Below are 24,000 nucleotides of genomic sequence, written 5' to 3'. Positions count from 1 at the left end.
CCGACGGAAGACAGAAGGCAACACGGAACAGGGGTTGGTGGTGGGGGCGAGGGGGAGAGGGCGAAACGGAGGTGGAGGAAAGCCATTAGGGAAAACAGGACAGAAGTCCCTCAAAACATTCCACAGAAAACTCCTGGAAGACCCGGCAGTTCCACTACGGGCCCGCGGATGGACGAATGGACAGTGCCACGTGGTCTGGAGAGACCTACACCTAGAGGGGATGATGTTAACTAAGTGACTTAAGTTCGAGAGGGATGTTGTCACTTCGAGGCAGAATCCCCAAGACAATACGCAGGAACACATGCAAGGAAGCTGAAACAGGCTCATGGATACCAAGAAGGAACAATGAGTGCAATGGGTGAGGGAGAGGAAAAAGTACAAGCTTCCAGTTAACTCCAATTAATAAATACACAAATTACGGGAGGTCATGGACAGCAGGGCGAGTAGAGTCAATCCATACTATTGTCATGACGCTGTCCGGTGACTGATCCGTAACCAGACTCATCACGGTGATCATCGTGGAACATGGAAGAATCCCGAATCGCTATGTTGGACACGTGAAAACGGACATCCCCTTGTCAGGTCAATTATGAGAGACAGTAGGAGAGAGAGAGACAGAGAGAGAGAGAGAGAGAGAGAGGGAAAATTCTCACTGTCTTACCGGAAAAAAAAAAAAAAAAAAAAAAAAAGAGTTCAGTGAGATAAAGAGTGGATGTAGGTGAGGGCAATAGGTGGAGGAGATGAAAACCACGACGGCGACACATGTGCGGCATCCCACACGGTGGCAGTGCAGTGTGATCCTATGCATGCTCAGCCGTCTCCTAGCCACCTCCAAGTTGACATCCAGGGTCATCCTTTTAGGTTTCGTGGCTGCACTTTCGTCTGTCTCGGGCAATACTCTCCCTTGATTTTCCATGGGGGAAGGGAGGTGGGGTGGCCAGGCGGGCCACACCACGACACACCGCGTCGCGCGTGACCTGGAAAACAGATACACACCCGCCCACCACCCACGGGCTCCGAAATCGGTCACTGGTCACGACGCACACTTCGTCGGTCCCTTACGGAGCGATGGCGGACCAAACAGGCAGCGGCCAACTTTGTCGTGCACACAATGACGGTTCGTCCCTCGTGGAAACAAACTGATGACGAGACAGCGTGGTCAGGGGGCGGGTGTCCTTTCAGGAAGACAGAGTCATTGAAAGTCCCGCACACGGGAACTGTGCCAAGGGAGATCTCCATCACCCTACCCAACCCTGATCCAAATTCTCGTTCGGGCAGCTAAGGGTCAAGGTCAAAGTTTCTTTCTTCCCGGGGCAGGGGTCCTTTTGGGCCTCGATGGTTGTTCAACTGGAGAGATCACCCTTGGGCTGCATATACACTTCGGGGTGGTCCATAGGGTTCCACGACAGTCCCGCCACCAGGCAGGTGGTTCCACCTGATGAAACCGGTCTGGTCTTTCGTTCCAGGAAGACAAAGGTCCGTGGCTGAAGCCAACGAGAAACCCAGGGTGTGAGTCCGGAGCGCCACCAGTCAGGAAGATGTCTAGGCGTCGGGCTCGAAGAGGCTCGGGTGGCCTGAAAAACGCATGCGGGTTCAGGTCCACTTTCTGAGTGGCCTCCACAGCAACGGGCAGGAGGAGGGTCTCGAGAGGGGACACGGCAGTGACCTCTCTCCAGCGGATGTCCAGCTGCTCAGCCCGGCTCGGCGGGGCTTCAGGGAAAGGGCGGCTTTGGTTCTCGAGGATGCCAAGTCCAAAGCGGGAGAACCATGGGCAACGGGAGTCGGAAGAGCGTTGGCCAACCATCGGAGAAAACTCGAAGCACGCGTGACGTGGCCCAGCGCATCAGTGGAAGGCGGGGCGGGGCGGGGAGGGGGAGGGTGGCGGGAAGCACGCAAAGATGATGACACAGAACCGCATTCTCATCTCTATCACGCTGTACGAGAGTTTCCACTGAGACATGCTCCCCTTCCCCTGGTCTCTCCAAGGACGCGCATTTCTACCAAAAAATCACCCCCATTCAGACTTGTCGGCTGGCCAGATCAGCATACTTCCATGAAATTCGGCCTGAAGAGGGACAGACGTCCACGAAGCATAGCCATCGCCCCTAGAGGCTCTCGGACACCCGCTCTGCTGGAACGTTTCCTAAGGACGGCAGACGAAGACGGTCTCCACATGCTTTCCAGGAGACGTTCCTCAGAACGAGACCGTGACAGTTCCGAAGCCCGAATCGGTCACAGCAAATGTTCACGAGGAAGTCACGGTGAACCATCTGGGACACCAGTCTTTCCCAACCGGTCCACGTAGGGACACGATTTGGTCCTAGCCAGAAACAGACACTTTCTCCTCACAGCATCCTTTTATTTTCATTTAAATTAATTTATTTTATTTTATTTTATTTTATTTTATTTTATTTTATTTTATTGTTTCATTTTGTTTTGTTGTATTGTATTGTATTGTATTGTATTGTATTGTATTGTATTGTATTGTATTGTATTGTATTGTATGTTTACATATGTACGTATGTAAGTAAGTATGTATGTATTCCGGCTGTCTGTCTGTCTGTAGGTCCATCCATCCTCCGAAGGTATACCAGTCATGTCGGCCAACACACTGACAGATCTCGAGTCTTTTCTGTCAGAAAGATATTAAAGCACGTCCCCTTCGACTCATGGAGCCAGGAACGAACGCTTCCGTATCTCATCTTCTTTGGAAACGATCTAAACATTCCAGGGACGTTGCCAGATGCTTCAGTTGCAAGGGACCAAAAACTACGTGGAGGAGGCACCAATTTTTCAGAGATAGACCGCCTCCCCCCCACACACACACACTACCCCCTCGGACTGCTTGGGGTGTGAACACTTCCTGAGACTTGAGACCGAGCCAACCATCGCTCCCAGACTCTTTTTTTTTTTTTTTTCCTGGCTGACACGTTTTATGACAGAGATAACCCACAGGAACTTAATGGATTCGGGGTAAACCTAGGGAGGCGAAAAGTTTCACCTCGAATGCTGCTCGTCACAATCAAGACATGGCTCTTTTCACGAGACCGATCCCTTGACATTTGCTTTTCTGGATGAAAGGATCTGTCCTAGATCATGTCAACCTGAAGGAAAACATTTGGGTTCCTTCCTGTTCGCATTCCCTGCCTGCATGTTCCCTTGAAAACCAGTTCCATAGAGCTCTTTCATGAATGAACTCTGGCAAGTGTATGTGGAGGAAGAAACATGCCAGGCCTACAAGCCGGGGACATACACAAGTGCCTACATGCATACATGCATACATGGGACCGGGCCCTTTCCAGATCCTTGGACGGCAGTACCATAGAAATGAGGATGGCTTCCACAAGACTCTCAGGCAAGCCAAGCTCTTTTGCGAAAGCGATAGCTTGTGCACAAAGGAGAAGGTGGCATGAGGGGAGAGGGAGGGGGAGTGCCAGCTCCCTGAGCAGCAGGGGCCATGCTTTTCTACCTAAAGGAAGGGCTTTGTCTCAGGATCACTGATCACTTCCATAAATCATCCGATATCTTGGATCGGCCGCAGGCGGCTCCAGGGTGAAGAGCCATCGCCCCAGGCTCTGTGGGGAATAGAGAAGACTTCCGTGAGGGGAAAGAAACGCATGAGAATTTTCTGCAAGAAAGCTCAGGAACAGATAATGTAAACACGGAGAGTTGAGCTTCCTGTCTCGTGACAACTAGGTCTACTGGGTCATGTCACAGAGAGCAAGCGAATCCTTTATTCCCCTGAGCCTTTTTCTTTTTCTTTCTCTATCTTTCTTTGTTCTTTGTTCCCTTTAGAGTGTGTGTGTGTGTGTGTGTGTGTGTGTGTGTGTGTGTATGTGTGTGTGTCTGTGTCTGTGTGTGTGTGTGTGTGTGTGTGTGTGTCTGTGTGTGTCTCTGAAACTCAGGTACTGCCCTGTCTCATACAGACGAGACCAGCAGATCGACATGACCAGAGATTTTGTAGCTTTCATTTAAAAACTATAGGTCACTCACGAGTCGGGTAGGACGGGTGCTGTGTCCAGCGCAGCTCCGGACCGTGTCTGAGGACGGGCGACGCAAGAATTAAGAAACAAAGAGACCAAGTAAAGGGCGAAAATGGGACCAGGGGACTCAAGGTCTCGTGGATCTAGAGTGCCAAAAGCCTGGTCGACATCCTGTTTATTGGGAGTATACGGCTCAGGGAAAAAAAAAAAAAAGAAATGCGATCAAAGAGGTGGGGCTTTAGATATTTCATGCCAGAAGCACGAAGTTCTGCTTGCTGGCTAACTGATTCATTTCAGGCCTATCCCTTCCAGGAACAATCACCCTCCTCGGGGGATGCAAAATTTCTAAGTGTATCCTGTGATTGCCTCTGGGACATCTCGAGATAGCAAATATTTCCCTGGGGTTAAACCACATGCTTTCCTGCCAGAACCAAGTTCTGTTAATGGATGATCTGGCTTCCCATGACCATCCATTGTTTTACCCTAAGGAAATATCTGCCATCTGTTGCGCCCTCACGGTCAATCTCAGGATTGCCCCTCACACAATTTCTTGAGCATCATACATGTTATAGGTCATCGACTGTGTAAAACATGAAAACAAAGCAGGCGTGTGCATTTTTAAGCAAGTAAGTGTGAATGTAAGATTTTACGCTCATGGAAATGCTGGTGCAGCTTGGTTTCTAGTTGCTGGTTCTCCAGCAGCTTGTTTCCCAGCAGACGCGTAGGACACTAGAGAACCCACTCACTCAGAAAGAACCGATGGGACGGGTAAGGTTTTTCGGCTCGGAGGGTGAAAGCTTTTAAACTCTGTGTGGAAAAAAGACGTTTCAGGTGTATATTTCTCCTTAAGAAGGCTGCGAATTAGAGTTTCGACGAGGGAGACCATGCAGCAGTGTGTACGTTTAAAAAGGCCTCCGCGTGCCCCTCCCCACCCTTTTTTGTTTGTTTGTTTCTTCCATTCGGTTTCAGGTTCTACCTGATTCAGCCCCCTGGCCTCAGTCTCAGGCCACTGTGGGCTATGCAGACAGACGTTTCTGACGTTGTCGAGATGGACAAGATAAGGAGGGTTCCCCCCAGAGAACTGGGCCGCTGCTTCTATGAGATCAAAAAGCTGACCTACTCATCCAGTTCTATGTTTAGAAATTTGCTCCTTTCTGGGAAAGCGTAGAGCTCTGCGGTAGAGTGCGTGCTCAGCATGCACAAGGCCTTGGGCTCAGTCCCCAGTACCACCACTGAAAACGTATAATAAATCTAAATAATTAATTGAAACGTAGATAAAGACACCTAATGACCCGTCCCCCCTCCAAAAAGATAAAAACTTCTTGTTAAAAAATTTTTTTTTATTTTATTTTTTTATTTTTTTAGTTAAAAAGGCAGGAGGAGGACGAGGACGAGGACGAGGACGAGGACGAGGAGGACGAGGATGAGGAGGAGAAATTAGCTTCTTTCCAACAAGGAGATTTCCAGGTCAAATGGAGAGCCAAATATTTCTATGTTCTAAAACTTCAGCTTTCCACGTATCCTGGCGTCAAAACGTCGGCACGGGTAAAGATTGTTCATCATTCTGTGACTATGCACTTCCTGCATTTTGGAGTGTTCATCTGTCCTTTCTCTTAGGAATAGATGATCATCAGAAATAGCAGTTCTGTTGATTAAACCCCCTTTTAACATATCGTTGTTTCCTGGTCACTAAAGTTACCTAATAATCACTTCACAGTCTATGGAAGTCAAATCATTGTGCTGTACACCTGAAACTGATAGAGGGCTGTATGTCAAACCTATGTCAATAAAACTGAAAAAAGAAAAGAAGAAGAAGAAAAGAAAAGTCTGCTTGCTCGGGGCATCCGGTAAAGGCCCTCTTTCTGAGCGCACAAGTCAACCTCGGGCCGATTCACCCTGTCCCTGAAGAAGGGCAAAAATCCTCCACTCTATCTCCCGTTAGGTCCCGGACACTAGCCAGAGTTCCTCCTCCCTCAACCCCCACCCCGTTCCTGCGTCACACTGTGTGGGCTCAGGCACACAACCTATCGCTTTCCTTTAGCGTGTGGAATGAATATCGCCCGAAGGGAATTTCCTTTGTTGTCGTTTAAATAAACTGACGTGTTAATAAGCGCTCTGGAGGGACACATTCCCTTTGACCTGATCAGCCATAGTGACATCCCATGACCCAGGAGTGTACAATATCATGGATTGGAAAGGATCTTAGAATTCAGAAATCATGGTGACGTGGGTCTGATGACCTAGCTGGCTCCATACAAACCAAGAGATGAAGGTGCCCAACGTTTTCACTCGATGCTGCCTAAGTTCTTGACAGTCACTTTAAAAAAGGAAAAGGAAAATTTGCATGGCACGCTTAGTTTTGAGAATGCTATCTGACTGCATGGTGGAACGCAAGGAAAAGCCGTGACGCTCGCCCACGGTATCGAGAGAAACGCAGAACCGTGTTTCTGGTAGCTTTCTTCACCGCTGCGCAAAGGCGGGAGCGACCGCTACCTCACGCAGAGGAGGAGAGGACGGGTTTCTCGGCCCCGTCACGCAATGCCAGGCAGAAGAAGCCTTCTCCGATGAGACAGAAGCGTGTCAAAGCGCATCCCTGCGTCGAAGGCTTCGGTTTCCCGGGGAAGGGGGTCGAGCCGAGGGACCCAGGCCCCCACGTCAGTCAGTCTTTCACTGGATTCACTGGCCTCGCTGTCACTCCTCAGCGATGGCCCCTCAGATTGCTCTCGTGTGTCTTTACCTTCTGGCTTTAGGAAGGACTTTAAACTTCGGCTGAGGGGCGGGACACCCAGAAGGGTTCTTTCAGTTCACCCCATCTTAGGTATTGTCATATCCAACACGTTGGTTTTCATCCCATCGTGGACCTACCTACCGGAGAGTTTCGCTGCTTAAAAGTCCCCTGTGCTCCACCTATTCATCAACAACCCCCCGCCACAACACACACACACCCGCACACACACACACCCACACAGACAACCTTCACCACCACCACCCCCGACCCCACTCATCTTTTCACCCTCTCTGGGGCTTTTGCCCTTTTGAGAATGAATGTCATCCAGAGCCGGTACCCTACAGGATGCCACCTTTTCAGATTGGCTTCTTTCAGGGAGTCAGGGGCACGCAGAAACGGCCCCGCCTGTCTCCCACAGGTCTCTCGGCTCCACGGGTCCCTGGTTTCCTTTTTAGAGCCAAATCACATGCTGTGGCACGGACCTAGCCCGGGCTACGTGTCCCTTCACCTCTTGAAGGACGCGTCTGTCCCGGTCGCCTCCACGGTTCCGGCAGTGATGAAGCAAGCCCCTCCACACCCCACCCCCACCCCCACCCCGCCCACCGTCCAGGTCCGTCCGCGTTCAGGTTTCCGCGTGGACGGAGCCCCGAGGGCTAGGCCTCAGGGTGAGAGTGGTATGGCGGGTGGCAGGTGGCGCACTGAAGGGTCCCAAATCCGGAGGATGCCGGCAAGGAAGGTCGCCAGGTCAAAACCTTCCTTCCCTCCCTCCGTCTCCTTAGGGTGGATGGCTGGGCCCGTGAATTCAGAGAGGACACGAGACACATGCTGTGAGCCGAGATTTCCAAGCCAGGAGACCTGGTGGAGGGTAAAGAAACGAGTTGATTGGGGGGGGCGGGGGCGATGGGGGGGGGCTCTTAGGACTGCAGCCCAGGAGACACAGATGCAAGAAAGAAGCACTGGAAGTGTGTGTCATCAGACTACCCCACGGGGCAAGTGGAGAAGGGGAAACGAAAGAAAACACACCACAAGAGCAAGGCGGGAACTTTGAAACGACCAGGCTGCGGCTAGCAGCTGCTGGCAGATTTGTTTTTGAAACCGGTTGGTGGTGCCCTTGAGCTTGATACAGTTCTGACCACTCATGCCCCCCCTCCCCCCATTGATGCCGGTGTCGGGACCCAGGGGAGGCCACCCCAAACATGTATGTGCCTCCGTGGCACACGGATGGGTTAGAAATGAGAGTGACCGAAGAAGCCGAGGGGCCAGCAGACGCAAGAGGGACCCTCAGACTCTTCTTTCTGTCTCCCTGAAAGCGGGAAATCGATCACTTCCGTGGAGGGTGCCCTCCCTGCATCTGGACTTAGGAAAACACCCTGATCACCCACTGAGAGCCTTCAGGCCCCGGAAGCCTAGAGAAACCAACCAACCTCGTGACTTCTTTCAGGGGCTTCCCCCCCTCCCCAAAACCCAAACTCCGTCTCGATTCTTCACGGACGGGTCACCCAAAACCAAAGGCTCTCAGCCCGGCCCATTTCGCACAAAGGGCTGATTTCTTGTCCTAAAACGGAGAAAAGCTGCCTGCTTCGGGGACACATGAGTGCTTGAATGAAAGACAGTAGGTTCCCTGTCGCTCCTGCTCAACGATCCGTCTGGGGTCCATTTTTGGATCAGTCCAGCCCAGAGAACTCAAGATGTGTAGAGGGAGGGGACAACGTCCCCCTCCCTGAAACAGGACTATGTCTGCAACAAAGTTCCTCCCACTGGCCGTCCAGCTCCATTTTGGATGACTGAATCCTGGTTCACCTCATTTGGGTGTTTTGTTTTTGTTTCTGTTTCTGTTTTTGTTTTTGTTTTTGATTAATAGACTTTATTTCCTAGAGCAGTTTCAGGCTCACAGCAGAATTGAGCAGAAAATACAGAGAGTTCTCACATAGCCCTCCCCACCCACACATATATCCTCCACTCCCCTCAACATCTCTCATCAGTGTGGCCTATTTGGTAAAACTGATGATCCGACATGGACACGTTATTATCCATCAAAGTCCATAGTTTACAGGACGGTTCACTCTTGAGGTTGTACGTTCTATGGGTTTTGACAAATGTACAATGACATGCAGCCACCACTATGGTATCCTACAGAATAATTTCATCGCCTTAAAAATCCCTCACGCTGCATCTGTTCATTCCTCCTTCCCTCCCTCTCCCCAAACCCCTGGATACCATGATCTTTTGATTGTTTCTAGAGCTTTGCCTTTTCCAGGATGTCATTTGGTTGGAATTGTACAGTTGGTAACAATTTTCAGACCGGTTTCTTTGATTTAGTAAGATGTCTTTTAAGTTTCTTCCATGTCTTTCACGGCTTGATAGCTAATTTCCTTGTCTTTCGTTCTTTTTTATTTATTTATTTTTTTAAAATGTTTTTACTGCACATATATTTTTAATTTACATATATGTACTGTTCATTGTTTCCAGGAAGGTTTAGAGCTTTAGCTTTTTAAACTTACATACTTATCAAAGGAATAAAGCCAACCACAAAAGAAGAATGAATTCAAAAAGATACACACACCCTGCTATTAGCAGCAACATCATTTATGATTGCCAAGATACGGAAGCATCCTAAGTGCACATCAATATTTGAATAGATAAAGAAGAGGGGACACACACACACACACACACACACACACACACACACACACATACACACACGTAATGGAATACAATTCACCCATGAGAAAGAAGGATATTTTGCCATTTGTGGCCCTTCCTTTCCTTTTTTTTTTTTCCCCCCTCCACTTTAAAAACCAGAATTTTATAACTGGGATAAACACTTCCATTGAGTCAAAAACAGTAAAATGCCTAGAAATAAACTTAATCGAGGAGGTTATCTATACTCCAGAATCTGAAATGACACAAAGAAATGGAAAGATGCCTTGTGCTCTTGCATTGGAAGAATCAATACTATCAACATGGCCACACTATCCAAAGCAAACCGCAGGTTCCATGCAACCCCTGTCAAAATACTCACGACATTCCTCACAGAACTAGAACAAACAATTTCAAAATTTTTAAGGAACAACGGAAGACCCTAAACAGGCAAAGCAATCTTTCGAAGGTCTCCTCTCCCTCCCTCCCTCCCTCCCTCCCTCCCTCCCTCTCTCTCTCTCTCTCTTTCTCTCTCTCTCTCTCTCTCTCTCTCTCTCTCTCCCTCCCCCCCTCTCTCCCCCCCTCTCTCTCCCTCTCTCCCCCCCTCCCTTTCTCTGTCATCTTTTTGTTCTCTTTTCTTAGGATTTGATGACTTGAGACCATCCTTTATCATTCCTTGTAAAGCCGGCTTGATGGTGCTGAAATCTTGTAGCTTTTGTTTATCTGTGAAGCTTTTGATTTCTCCCTCAAATCTGAACGAGAGCCTTGCTGAATAGAGTATTCTTACCTGTCAGTTTTTCCCTTTCATCACTTTAAGTATGTTGTGCCACCCACTTCTGGCCTGTAGAGTTTCTGCTGAAAAATCAGCTGATAACCTTACGGGAGTTCCCTTGTATGTTATTTGTTGCTTTTCTCTCGTTCATTTTAATATTTTCTCCTTATCCTTAATTTTGGTCAATTTGATGACGATGTGCCTCGGTGTGTTCCCGTATGGTACTCTCTGCACTTCCACCTCATTTGGTTATTTAAAGGATCTTCAGTCTGTTCAATTCATAGGAGAGAACTTCCACGTGTATTTCTTCTCAGTTTTATGAAACAAAGAAGGACCCAGGAAACTGGCAAAACATAAATGCTTTTCTATTGGGTTGAGCAAAGACAGGCCCTGGCCGGGGACGGGGGGGGGTGCTGGAGGGTCGGGGGGGCGGTGTAGAGAAGGATATAGATCATTGTTAGAGTGCCTGCTTAGCATGCATGATGCCCTGGGTTCAATCCCCAGAACCACCATTAAAATAAATAAATAACCTAATCAAACCCATCCCCCTCCTCCCCCCCCCAAAAAAAAGAAGGAGAAAAGAGTGAGAGACAGAGACAGAGACAGACCATCGGGAAAAGTAGCTGCACTAATACTTCCAAGAAACAGGACAACATAAAGATAATGGAAGAAATGCTGGATAGTGAACAGCCACGGGTGGTTGGCACAGACCCATAGCTTCTGGACTCGCTAAAAAAAAAAAAAAAAAAAAAAAAAAAAAAAAAAAAGAATATGAGAATCATATGGATCAGGAGATTGGGTCTGAATTTTGTGCCGTTTGACTTGTGCCAGTTACAAAGGTCATGCACAAGGAAGATGACTGGCTACTTTATTGTCTGAAATGAGACACTTGAAAGTGAAAGGAGGTGCTATACAATCGTGCCTGGACTGGGATTTTTCTAAGGGAGCCCAAATCCTTTACAATATATATCATGTTTTCAAAAATGAATATCATTCCTGGACAACATTTAAGCAATTATTTTCTGTGTTATCAGTAAACATTTTTAAAAAATCAGTAAGAAAGGAAGAGGGAGAGAGAAAGAGAGAGAACAGGAGTAACTATACGCGCGCGTGCGTGCATGCATGTGTGTGTGTGTGTGTGTGCGCGCGTGTGCGCGCACGTGTGTTGAGGTGGGGGCCTAAAAGAGGGTGAGGATTCTTTTCATCGAGGTCTGTTTGTACAGAATTCTCTCCTTCTCCGCTTTACACTGTGAAGGAAAAGCCCAGCTGGGATAACAAGCTAAGTCGCAAATCTAAGTGTAACAAGTGTCGGATTACTGATCTGAGTTCTGCTGGGCTAACTCGTAAATCTAAATTAATAAGTGCCGGTTTGCTGATTCCCTGTTCATATTTTGCTAGCCAGCTGGATTTTCAAAGAGACATATCTGGCCTTGAAATGTTGGTTTGCTGCCTCACTGCCTCTACTTTCGTGATAATGATGTTGCTAAAGCTATTGCGTGCCTATTGGCCGAATACCCCAAGCTGGTACTTAACCCTATAAAACCTCACGTGCACGTCTTGGAGGTGCTCAAGGCTTAGGAGCAGAAGCCCCTCTGAGCCCGCCGGCGTAATAAATCTGAGTACTCCAACCCTCCGAGTGGTGCTTGTTTCTTGGCCGGCCTGTCATTTCCATAACAGCACCGTTGACAATAAGAACGTCACTCTCGTTCCGGCATAAAGAAGACATCTGGGGAGGGTGGGGTGGGGGGTGGGGTGTAGATCTATGTTATGTCCTGATTCCAGGAAGGAAAGGGGCAAGGGTCAGCGTGCCCTTCTTTCTGGGGTATCTGTCTGTTCGCTTTTGGTGTTCGGCTGGTTTGGTTATTTCAGCTTTCTGTTTGGTTCCTTTCACAGATCCAGTGGCTCAAAACAGCATTCTGATTTTCTTTTCTCCTGGGGTTTGGTTTTTGATAGGTAGAGGGACAGGGCCCACGCAGGGGTGGGGGTGGGGGGTCACTGTGCCGGAGAAAGGGAGGCGGCTGTGGTGAAATCATCGAGCAGAGGGGATTTCTACGAGAGGGACTCTCCGAAGTGAATGGGGTCCAAGGAGATCAGCAGGGTTTCTGTGTGCTCGTTTGGTTTTGTTCGTGCGTGTGTTTGTTTTTTCTGGACGAGGCCAAAGAACTCTTCAGGTGGAGGTGTGTGTCCAAAGGGTATGACAGGATGGGAGGATGCGGGGCGAGTCAGTCCATGTGCCCAGAAAGAGAGAGAATCTGTCATAGCTGAGACTCAGGCCTTTTTCAGACCTAGGCCCAGGGAGCAGTTCGGCTCCGAGCATTCACGGAGAAGTTCGCCGCCACCTCAGTCCTGTCCCCCACCCCCGCCCTCCCCCACGCCTCAGCCCCCAGTGAAGGAGGAATCATGAAGTGGCCGCACTTAGGCTAAGCCAATTTTTGGCTTTATGCTTACTGCTTGCTTTTAGAACGATCAGCAAACTCGACTGACCAGACACCGCTCCCAGCTCCAGGCCCACTGTTAAAAACAGCTAAAGTTGTCGATTCTAACTGTTTGATTTGACCTTCCTCTGATCGTTCAACTTGACAATCATGTTTGGCGTCTGAGTCTTTCCCCAGGAAGGGAGTCACGGGAGGATAAGCTCAGGAGAACGACCAGCCCCCTCCCACCCCCCACCCCCCTCCCCGAGTTCCTCCGTGGCGCTGGTGCCGCCGGGTGAGTCTGACCAGATAAAGAAGGTCACGGGCTGATGACCTACTAGACCACCAGGAGGTCCCATGTTATCAGACACTCATCCAGATTTAGGAGGAAGTTTCATCAGAGACCCTTGTTGATCATGAGCACCTTTTGTGCTCCCGCCTGTTGTGATTCCCTTTCATGCTCCAACCTGTTCGTCCACAGAAGCATGAAACCCCAACCCCAAGACGGGTTCACAGTTTGGAGGGCACTAGCCTGCTGTGAGTCCCCTTTGCCCAGCAAAGCAATCAAGCTGCCTCTTTTCTTCTAAACTCTAAGACCCTGTCTCTGGGTTATTTGGCTCGTCAGGGACGGGGTGGGGGAGGGCGATCTTTCGGCAACACCCGCAGAAGTTTCCCTGAGTGGCAGGAACCAGCGTGGCCCTCAGGCCTCAGCCCCGCAGGCAGGCAGGCAGGCAGGCAGGCAGGCAGGCAGGCAGGCAGGCAGACAGGCAGGCAGGCAGAGTTGGAGCGACCGTTGGTCCCGCCCCCGCCCGCGCACCACCCCCCCCCGCCCCCGCCGCTGCTTCCGCCGCCGCCGCCGCCACCGCCGCCGCCGCCGCCTCCCAGGCCTTCTCCACCGATCGGTCCCAAATCGACTGACTGTCTCCTGGAAGCGGGGGCGGGGACGTCAGGAGGATCCATTCGGCAGGGCCTCGTTCAATCGCTTCATTCAAATGCAGAAAGCTCTGTGCTCAGGTCAGAGCCTTTGACTTGGCCTCCGGCTCCTCTCTGTTGAACGGCTTTTGTTCTTTGGTTTCAATTTCCCCACCCTTAGGCCACCCCGTCCCAACTGCACGGAGGGAGGCGGGAGGGAGGGGGAGAATCTCGCCTGGTCTCAGGCCAAAGGAGTCCCCTCCTTTTCCTAATCTGGGTAAACCCCACTACACCGTTTGAGAATCATGGAAGGGCATGGAAGCAGACCTCTGACTTGATAGATTCCTCTGGGATGGGAGACTTTAAAAAAACAAAATTCTTTTTCCCCTGCTTCCAGGGAGGCAGAAAGGAGGGCCAGAGTGTTCCTCTTGCCTCGGGCAGTTCTTTGTTTGTTTCTTTCTTTCTTTTGTTAAATCATTTTTTTTTCCTTTTTTTCTTCCAGTTTTATTGAGACAGAGTTGACATACAGCAGTGTATACTTTGGGGGGGGGGCGGGGAGAGGAATTCGATTTTATGTATTTATTTTTGACCGAAGGTACTGGGGATTAAACCCAGGACCTTGTGCTTGCTTGCTAAGCACACAGTCTACCACTGACCTATACCCTCCCCCTTGGCCAGTTGTGAAGTCCCTTTCATTCAGCATAGTCCATCGGGCACATTTTGGGGCAGCCTACTCTGGACCCCAACATTTCCCTATTCTGTAACTTCCCTGGAAGTTTTACACATTAAAAGCTGGGCTGTTGACTGTGCATGTGCGTCCATGCGTGCGTGCGTGCGTGCGTGTGGTGTGGGGGCAGGAGGGAGGGAATAGTTTCCTAGAGGGCCTGCGTTTCATGGACCCAGTTTCTTAGTTCTGAGAACAGGTCTGTTCAAGGAAACAGTTGTAGTATCTCGTCTCAGGAGGCGGTGGTGTCGATGGGCTTCTGAAGCTAGGCCTAGGGAGCAAGCAGTCAGGTATCGCCTAAGAGGCACTTGTGTGGAAAACCAAAGTACAGCACAAAGGTTAATCATTGGAGCAGATGAGAAACCAGATTCAGGGCCGGGAGTAGGGGGTCAGTCTGGTAGGAGATTTCCACACATCGGGGTCATCGAAACGGCTCGAGCAGTTTGAAATGCCTCTGATGATGTCCTGGGGTGTTTGGCTCAACTCTCTGAGCGGCTCCTCCAAAAACAGGCCCTAGGATGGTTTCCACAGGAGCTGTTGTGGCCATTTCTCTGACGTTTACCTCCCGTTGTCCAGCTTCAGTCTGCAGGGCTTCAGGAGACGGAGCATTTTAGTACTCAATGATGCCAAGACAAAAGGGTGAGAGAAAATGGGAAACGTTCGTGGAGATGGTCCTAGGCAGATAGTGGAGGCAACTAGAAGACCTTCAGTCTCCGGGCCGGCTTTCAGGTTGAGACAAAAACCCTAAGGCAAGCGCTTGCTGCCACAGCACATCGACTAACACGGGAACCATCCAGAGAAGATCAGCACGGCCCCTGAACGTGGACGACACACGCACATACGTGAAGCGTTCCGTAGCTTTAGTGATGTCAGTCACCCAGAGGAAGACAGATATCCTATGCCATCACTTCTAGGTGGGATCTGAAAGTAAGTCAAGACACCCATCCATACATAAATAACTCCATTTTAAAAAGACTCCAAGGAACCTATTTACAAACCAGAAACAGACTGGACTCGCAGACATGGAAAAGAAACCGATGGTTAACACAGGGGACAGGGTAGGGTGGAGGAACGGGGGAGGGCAGAGGGATAAATCAGGAGTTTGGGATTAGCAGATATAAACCACCCTATACAAACTAGGTACACAAGTAGGTCCTACTGTCTAGCACAGGGAACTATGTTCAATAGCTTGTAATAACCTATCCTGAAAAAGTATACGTGTGTGTGTGTGTGTGTGTGTGTGTGTGTGTGTGTGTGTGTGTGAATAAGTGAATCACTATGCCGTACGTCATAAATGAACACAACATTGTAAGTCAACTATACTTCCATTGACAGAGAGTTCCTACAATAAACAGGCAGGCAGGCAGGCAGGCAGGCAGGCAGGCAGGCAGGCAGGCAGACAGACACAGACACAGACACACAGACACACAGACACACAGACACACAGACACACACACACACAGACACACACACACACACACACACACACACACACCCCACAGACACAGGGGAACCCTAAGGAAAACGAGTAGCACTAGTATCTCTTATCCATGCATGTCTATCCCAGTTTAATGGAAACCTAAGTTTTTGCCTCCAAGTCAATGATGCTAATAACTCTGCTGCCAAGAATAGAAAAATCCTCACGGAGGATTTCTGAATCCCAGAAGGGTCAGGGAGGGAGAAAAAGAGAAAGGATTCCATTCTGCTGACAGAGGTATGATAGTTACCATGTGGGTGTCCGCCTCTAAAAGGGAAGGAAGGGGAAAAAACAAAAGTTTATTTTCCCTTGTATCTGAAAAGAAAAAAATTTAAAACTCAATCCTCTTGGAGACAAGAAGTCGTACACACCTCATGTCACTGATTCTCCTCCTCCACCTCCTCCTCCTCCTTCCTCTACTTCTTCTTCTAGTCTATATCTCCCATGGATTCTGACGACCTTGCCTGATGATGGCGGGTGATGGGGGCAGAGATCGATCCTTCTGAGAAGTAAGTTGGCAAGCGCTTTAGTGAAGCCTCGTAGGATTTACCCAGCGAAGCGGGTGCCTTCGTCCCTGGAGGCTGCGGAAAGTATGTCCCCAAGTCACATACGCATGTGTTTGTCTTTTGTTGTCGTTGTTGTTGTTGTTGGTGGTGGTGGTGGTGGTGTGTGTGTGTTTGTTTGTTTGTTTATTTGTTTGTTTGTTTGTTTGTTTGTTTGTTTGTAGCAGTGTCCTGGCCATGCTGATGGCATCAGGCTTGCAGCGGGGGAAGGAAGGCTTCAACCCCTTTGGAAGTCATACCTACCATCCCAAGAACGTCTGGATGACCCCTACTATGTGGCAGTTGAATGGGGGCCAGTTACTGGGGTTCAGCGTGTCCAGAGAGAGGAGGTCTGAGGCCTCTGGGGACAAAAAGTTTGTACGTATGTATGTATGTATGGCCAGTTGACTGTTTTTGCGGTCCTATAGGAATCTTCCTGCCCCTGTCTATTGAACAATGGGAGTCATCTTCCAAGTGCCCTGACACCAGACACCACGGTGGGTGAAGGAATGCGGGTGGGGTGGGGGTGGGTGGGGGAGGTCATCCAGGAAGCTGGGAGAAACCGAGCACGTCCGTGGGTCAGTGGGTCGGCCTGTCGGATGGTCGCCATGCTGGGTTTCCCCTAACCCAGGCCATTTGCCGAATGGACAGAACAGACTGGGGCCACGTGTGCCACCCACCCTCTTTCCGGAGGCTGTGGTCCACTGTGTTTACATGAAAGTCAGTGAAGGAGGCATCTCCTCGGGACTCGGTTCCGTCCCTTTCACGAGAGCCTCCACTTTGGATGACAGCCAGCCAGCCAGCCAGCCCTCGATGCCAGGGCAGTAGACAACTGCCAGGAATATCCCATCCTTTCTGGAACCCTGAGTGTACCCACCTGTACAGACACAAGGCTGAAGAATACATGACGTTCCTTCCTAGTTGACAGCACTCCCCATGTCACTGAAACAGTGTCCAGTACGCTGACGTCATCTCCTCCCTCTCCCACACCCCCGCACGCGCACAAACACGCGCGCGCGCGCGCGCGCACACACACACACACACACACACACACACTCTGTCTGTCTGTCTGTCTGTCTGTCTGTCTGTCTGTCTTCTAAGGATGGAGAAGAGTTTGCTGAGCTATTTCGGGTGCCCTCTCATCCTAGTTCCTATCTCCAAGTTGGTTCAAAGTCCAAAAGGCGGTCAAGCACTTAATCAGATAGGTCCCTCGTAAAGAATGCCTCCCACATCACGACGACAGGCTTCTTAGGCCAGCCGAGAAGCTCCTTCAGTTCTGCGCCCATCTTGGCTCTAAGTTGATATCAGTCTGTTACGGAAATGACAGGCCAGCCAAGAAACAAGCACCACTCGGAGGGTTGGAGTACTCAGATTTATTACGCCGGCGGGCTCAGAGGGGCTTCTGCTCCGAAGCTCTGAGCACCTCCAAGACGTGCACATGAGGTTTCATAGGGTTAATTACAAATATGGGTCTATTCGCCAATAAGGCTCAAACAACAAAAAGCAAAGGATCAGTACACTGGAGCTTATCAATTTGGAACAGATCACGTTACTGACACTTGTTGAGCTTGGATTTACGAGTTAGCTTGTTAGCCCAGTAAACTGACACTAAACTTCAGATTTACGAGTTAGCCCAGCAGAACTTAGATCAGTAAACGGACACTTATCACACTTAGATTTGTGACTTTAGCTTGTTAGCCCAGCTGGGCTTTTCCTTTACAAGTCCTCCAGGATCCAAGAAAGCCACGTTGGAAAACAAGTGGTGATTCTGATGGGACAGGAGATCAGTCATTTGGGGGCGAAGGGTGGGGTAGGGAGACATACCAGCCTGTCTGTCTGTTTTCACCCAGTGTGGGAGCCGTCCCAAAGAGATAACTCGAGAAGAGAGAAACAGGGAATTGACAAAGAACACGTGCAGTGGCGTGCCCTCCCCCCCCCACCCCAGGAGAAGGCCAAGCCAGAAGTCCCTCCGGATGGCGGGTTCCGGACTCCAGCTTCCAGGGGAAGCGATGTTTTTTTCCTCCCCATTTCAGGCCCGGAAGAAGAGGGAGAGGCAGAGTGTCCTTCTCGGGCATCCGCTGTTTCTGAAGCACGCTTGTTGCCAAAAGATCGGCCCCCGTCCCCGACGAGCCCAAGAATCCAGAGACAAGGTCTTGGAGCTTAGAAGCAAAGAGGCCATTTTATCGCTCTGCCGGGCAAAGGGGATTCACAGCAGGCTAGCGTCTTCAAAACTGTGTACCCACCTTGGGGATGGAGTGGGTGGGGTGGTTCTAGAGCCATAGCTCAAACAATCGGGCATCGATCACCATCCACAGAATCGTTTTCTCATCAGAAGACTCAGAATGGTGTCACGATGCCTCCAGGTGACCCATTCTATAGAGGCTGGTGGTTAGATCTCGTTATCTCATAAGCACTCAAGGTGTGGCCTTCTTGGTCACTCAGGCTATTTTGTCAGGTCATTAGTCCCGTGACCGACCTTCTCCTCGGAGAAAGACTCAGAGACCCAGCATGATGATGACTTTCAATGAGTGAAATACAGTAGAAACAGTAAGATCGATAGCTTCCAGTTTCAACAACAGGCCTGGAACCGTGAGCAGCAACCAGTCAGTCAGGACAGTTGACCGTTTTCAGGGCGAGCATAAGAAACCGAATGACACCCCCCCCAGCAAATGAATGAGTGAATGAATGAATGAATGAATGACCTAATGATCCTCCCCTCCCCCCCCCGCCAAAAAAAGAAGCAATAATCCGTTAGCCTAATTCCGGCCATTTTATTCATCCTCCTTCACCCTGAAGCCCCAGTCACCCACGTGCCACAGTGGTCTGTTTTCTGGTTTCCTCCACCACCCCACCCCCCACCAACCACCACCCCGCCAACATCCCCCCATGCCCAACCACCGCCCCAAGTGTGGGACTGGACGGGGGTGCAGGGGGCTGAGGGGGCGGCAATGGCGGCTTGAGGTGAGGGTGGGGAGTGTTCCGCCCAGATCGTATAGGAAGCTCAAACACAGCTGCAGTACGAGACAAGATGGTAGATTTCTGTGAGTCCTCCCTCCTCTTAAAATCCGTCCTAAGGAGGAGACAGACAGAAAGAGAAACATCACCCTCACTCCCAACGCCTCCTGCGCCCTCGATGCGCCCCAAAACAACAACAAGAAAAACAAAAACAAACACGACCACAAATAAGTCGCTATCCCTGGGGAAGAAGGATTCGATGGCATGGGGATATCATTCTAAAATTCATTCCCTCTTCATCACATTTCATGGAAACCGATTGCAATCTATGAGGCCCTGTGAAGGTAGGGGTTGGGGGGGTAGGGAGGAGGGAGGGAAGTGAAGGGGGGGAGAGGGAGAGAGGGAGGGAGAGAGAGAGAGAGAGAGAGAGAGAGAGAGAGAGAGAAAGAGCAGAGGAGAGGAGGGATAAAAGGGGAGAGGACAGGAAAGGAGAGGAGGGAAAAGAGGGGAGGGGAGGGGAAATGAGAAGAGGCGAGGGGAGAGGAGAAGAGGGAGAGGAGAGGAGTGGAGGGGAGAAGAGAGGAGTGGAGGGGTGAGGGGGAAGGGGGGAGAACAGGGAAGAGGAGAGGAGGGGAGAGGAGAGGAAAGAGAGACAAGGGAGACAGACAGACACGCATGCGCGCGCGCGCACACACACACACAGAGAATAGCGAAATGGAGAGAGAGGCAGAGAGAGAGAGAGAGAGAGAGAGAGAGAGAGAGACAGACAGACAGACAGACAGACAGACAGACAGACAGACAGACACGGATCTAGGTCAGGGATACTACACATGGGTATTCTTCTGAGTGATTTTATGTGTTTTCTCAATCGCCACCTCTATGGAGATAAAAATCGCTCCCACAAGATGAAGGGAGTCCTTCTGCCACCGCCCACGGCCCCGCCCACCAGCACCGCTTGTGTTTGTCAGGGATTCCAAGCCAAAGCACGTGGAGGAGCGGGAGAGCTTCCTGGCAGCCCAAGGAGGAGGAAAGTCCGGCAGCATGAGAGAGGTGGTTGGCACGGGGAAGCTGGAGGCCGGCTGACGAGAAGATGGGTGAGGGGGCAGGGAGGAGGGTTTCCCAAGTTGGAGAGCCAAGACGAGGGAGGGGAGCTGTCGGTGGCTGCGTTCTGACCCCGACCCCAACCCTGACTGGAGCGGATCCCTGAAAGGAGGCGGTTCGGGCTCTCTGGCCGAGAACGCCCCTCTCTTCCTCTTTGTGCAGAAACACCTTCCGCAGACCGAGAAAGTCCATCCCGAGACCCTCGTCGGAAGAGTCCTTTCCAGACCCATCACGATCCTCCTGGGCCAAGGGGTCCAGGGGATGGGGCGGGGCCTCCATTCGATCCGTCTTCCGTCCGTCCGTCCATCCACAAGATCTTGAACATCCATGTAGGATTCTGGATGGTAGCAGTTTTCCAGGATCCTCGAAATCCTTGTAAGTCCTCTCCTGGCAGATTCGACCCCTAGGTCGTACCGCGCAGCACAGGGCACTAGATTCAGTCCCTCGGGACGAGGGTTCCTGAAAAAGACCAGGAAAAAGAAGAACAGAATCACTATGGTGTGCACCAGCCAGAAACCAGCACCACCTTGTCACTCGAACAGACTTGCAAAAGGCGGGGTAGGGAGAGAAAGTCATAGGATGGCTACCATCCCTCCCACCCCCACCCCACACGCCAAGCCCCAGACCATCGTCATCCCTGCTCCCCCTCCCCTCCCCTTTCCTCTCCCTTCCCCCTCCCCCTCCCCCTCCCCTCCATCGACGCCCGCCTCCCGCTTGTACCCCACTCCTCTGAACCCAGCACCACCCACCCCAGCCTGGACGGGCTCGGCTCAGATCGGCTCGGCCCGGCTCGGCTCGGCCCGGCCCGGCCCGTCCATCCGGTCGACTTCTTCGCAGGGTCTAAAATAGCGCCCGGCCGACAGGCAGGTGGCACATGGCACATGGCACATGGCACATGGCAGGGGAGCGAGCGGGACGGTTCGGGATCTCTGGGTGGCAGGGACACGCGGCCGGACAACCAGGAGCACGGACGGCCTGGCGTGCGTTTCTCCGCTCGGGGGGGCCTCGACCAGAGACCGTGGTACGGGGAACGGGGACACACACACACCACACACACACCACACACACACACCACACAGACACAGACACACAGACACACAGACACACAGACACACACACACACACACACACACACACACAGACACACACACACACCCCTTCACCCCCACCCCCAAACCTCTGACAGCTTTCGTTTGTTTTCGGCCGACCGTCCCTCGATGAGGTACGAGTGCCTTGGCTGGGGCTGGGGGGGGGGTGGAGTTCCTCCCTCCACAACGACCCCACACGGGCTCTGTTCTGGTCACCCGAGTCCTCTTCCAAGTCAGACCACAGGCCTCCATCACCCGGCGCGAGCACTCGGGGAAACAGTCACCATCCTCATCGCTCCGCTCCACCTCTACACGTGAAGAACTGTTCCCAGCCCACGCCACTCCACCCCACCCCACGCCCCGATGCCACCCACCGCAGTGGAGAGAAACGAGACGAATCCACAGACGTGCATCAATCCGATGAAGAAAACGACGGCCCTATTCCAAGGAAGCATAGATATCTAGGTAGGAGATTCATCGAGTACTATGGAGGCGGTGGGAAAGGGGGGGGTTGCGGTGGGGAGGGTCTAGAGATCAGGCAGTACAGCCCATGCTTAGCATGGAAAAAATAAAGGTCCAGGGTTCAATCCCCAGCACCTACTCTTCAAAAATAACCCGAGAAGAAGCAAGACGGCGGAGTAGAAGGACGCTCGTAGCTCACCCTCTCCCACAAATACACCAAAACTCACATCGACGGACCCACTCGGCCAATCAGACCACCTGCGGAACTCCGACAGAACACCGCCCTCTTCGAAAGACAAAGACGCCCAAACTCTGGTAGGAGAAAAGGAGAAAAGAAAGAGTCAAAAGCAAAACAGTGCGGGAGGGACCGGCAGAGGAGGAATAGGGCTCGTTCGCCAGACCTCCCCGTCTCCAACGGAGAGGCCGACGGGACGGTGGGGGAGCCTCCGAGTCTCAGATCTGCCCGGAGCGCCCCTTGACCGACCGACCCAAGTGAAACGGGCACAGAGGGTCCCCGCGACACCCAGCCCGAGTCGCAGGCCGGCAGCCGGGGGCCGGGACAGGCCGCACGAGCCGGGCAGAGGACCGTGGCGGCGGCACCACGCGCCGTGGCCGGGAGGGGATACAGAGCAGAACAACCCGCCCCCCCAACCCGTCCATTACGGGGAAAGAAAGGCAAAGCAACACGGCCGGTGTGCCCTGGGGAGAGGGGCGCCGTAGCCTCCATCTCCTCAGACCCGCGGCGCCATCACCGGCCCTTCTCGCGAGAAGAGAGGCGGGGCGCAGCCACAGCCGCCATAGCCCCTGGCGCGCGGCGCGCAGCGCGCGGGCGGGGGCGGGAGCGGGGGCGGGGCCGAGACTCGAATCCGCACCCGGGGGCTCTGCAACCTCCTAGGCAGGACTGAGACTCGTTTTCAGCCTGAGGCAGATATTATATATCTGCCCCGGTACCTCAGAGAACTCGCGCCACCAAGACTAAGAAGGAGCCGAGTTTTGGAATGCAGCAGGGGCGGGGCGGTTCCACGGTCTTCCCCGAGCCCACCTACGGAGAGGAGCGCCGACCCGAGGCGGAGCACACAGCCGCACAGAGCAGCGGAGCGACCGGCGCCGGGAGAGGGCAGGCGGCCAGCCACCCTCCCTCCTTCCCGGCAGGAACGCAGCATCCGACCGCGGTGCCAGGAGGGGGCGCGATCTACTTGCCCACAGGCACCGAGGGCAGCACAGACGAGGGCGCCGACAGAGGGCCCGCGGAAACAGCAAGCTGAGTTCACGAAACAGGGCGACGACAGAAAGACTTCTCGGTGAAACCGTTAAGAGCGCACCGTCTCCAGGAGAACACATCCTTTTTTTTTTTTTTTTCCTCTTTTTTTTTTTTCTTTTCCTTTTTCTTTTTTAATCTCTTTTATATCGGTTTTACCTTCTGTTACCTTTTTAACCTTTACTTTTGAACAGTCGTATACGTTTACGGTTTTAATCCCTTTTAAATGTTTCATTTCAAGTCTTTTCATTATTATTATTTTTAAACATCCACCCCCTTCCCTTTTTCATTCTCTTGGTTTTGATCTCCTGTTACTGGTTATTCACAGGTTTCAAATATTGTTTCTCGATTTTTTTCCTCCTTTTTATTAAGGTTATTAAAAGACGTCTCAACTCGATCGCTATTCTGCTTCCACTTACTCTTCTATTCATGATTACACACTGTCTTCAAACCTTTTCTTTCTCCCGTCTTTTAAAATCCTCTGTTTTATCTTTTGTTAAAATCTGTTCTATTTCCGATTACCTTTTAAAAATTTACTTTTGAAACAACTGTATATTATTTTCTGATCTTTTCTATTTGTTTTTAAAGGCTTTTAGAAGACGTCTCAGCTCAATTGCTATTCTGCTTCAACTTGCTCTTCTATTATTGATCGTACACTGTTTTCAAACCTTTTTTTCTCCATTCTTTTAACATCCTGCCCCCACCCCCTCTCTCCCTCTCCCCCTCTGTCTCTGTCTCTGTCTCTCTCTCTCTCCCCCTATCCCCCTCTCTCTTTTAAAGTTTTATGCCTGCCTAGGCTTTCGATAAATACATAAACTCCTTAAGGACACCAATAGATAACTGATACTCCTTAAGCCACAGTGCCAGAGAGATAGGAGCATTATGAAGAAGCAGAGGAACCACTCCCAATTAAAAGAGCCAGAGAAATTCCCTGAAAGCACGAT

At 51.2% G+C, this 24,000-nt stretch overlaps 2 long non-coding RNA genes and 1 other non-coding gene across 3 annotated transcripts in view; 2 read left to right on the top strand and 1 right to left on the bottom strand.

Annotated features, from left to right (window-relative positions):
- Positions 1-13,065: 13,065 nt before the first annotated feature.
- On the top strand, positions 13,066-16,585 carry LOC141578417 (uncharacterized). The gene is made up of 2 exons (XR_012508812.1): positions 13,066-16,240; positions 16,378-16,585. It is a non-coding gene; the product is annotated as an uncharacterized LOC141578417 (long non-coding RNA).
- Positions 14,927-15,035, top strand: LOC141578536 (U6 spliceosomal RNA). The gene has a single exon (XR_012508910.1). It is a non-coding gene; the product is annotated as a U6 spliceosomal RNA (small nuclear RNA).
- A 2,363-nt stretch (positions 16,586-18,948) lies between the features above and the next one.
- LOC141578416 (uncharacterized) overlaps positions 18,949-24,000 on the bottom strand; it is a 7,543-nt gene continuing 2,491 nt past the window's right edge. The window contains exons 1-2 of the long non-coding RNA XR_012508811.1: positions 22,026-24,000; positions 18,949-21,774 (exon numbers count right to left, since the gene is read on the bottom strand). The exon at positions 22,026-24,000 is cut by the window's right edge and continues 2,491 nt beyond it. This is a non-coding gene — a long non-coding RNA (uncharacterized LOC141578416). The remainder of the gene's footprint in view (positions 21,775-22,025) is intronic.

This window comes from Camelus bactrianus, chromosome 8 (genome assembly GCF_048773025.1).
Source record: "Camelus bactrianus isolate YW-2024 breed Bactrian camel chromosome 8, ASM4877302v1, whole genome shotgun sequence".
NCBI classification, from domain to species: Eukaryota; Metazoa; Chordata; class Mammalia; order Artiodactyla; family Camelidae; genus Camelus; species Camelus bactrianus.
Note: the sequence above shows the minus strand (reverse complement) of the source record. Positions and strands in the feature narration are given on the sequence as shown.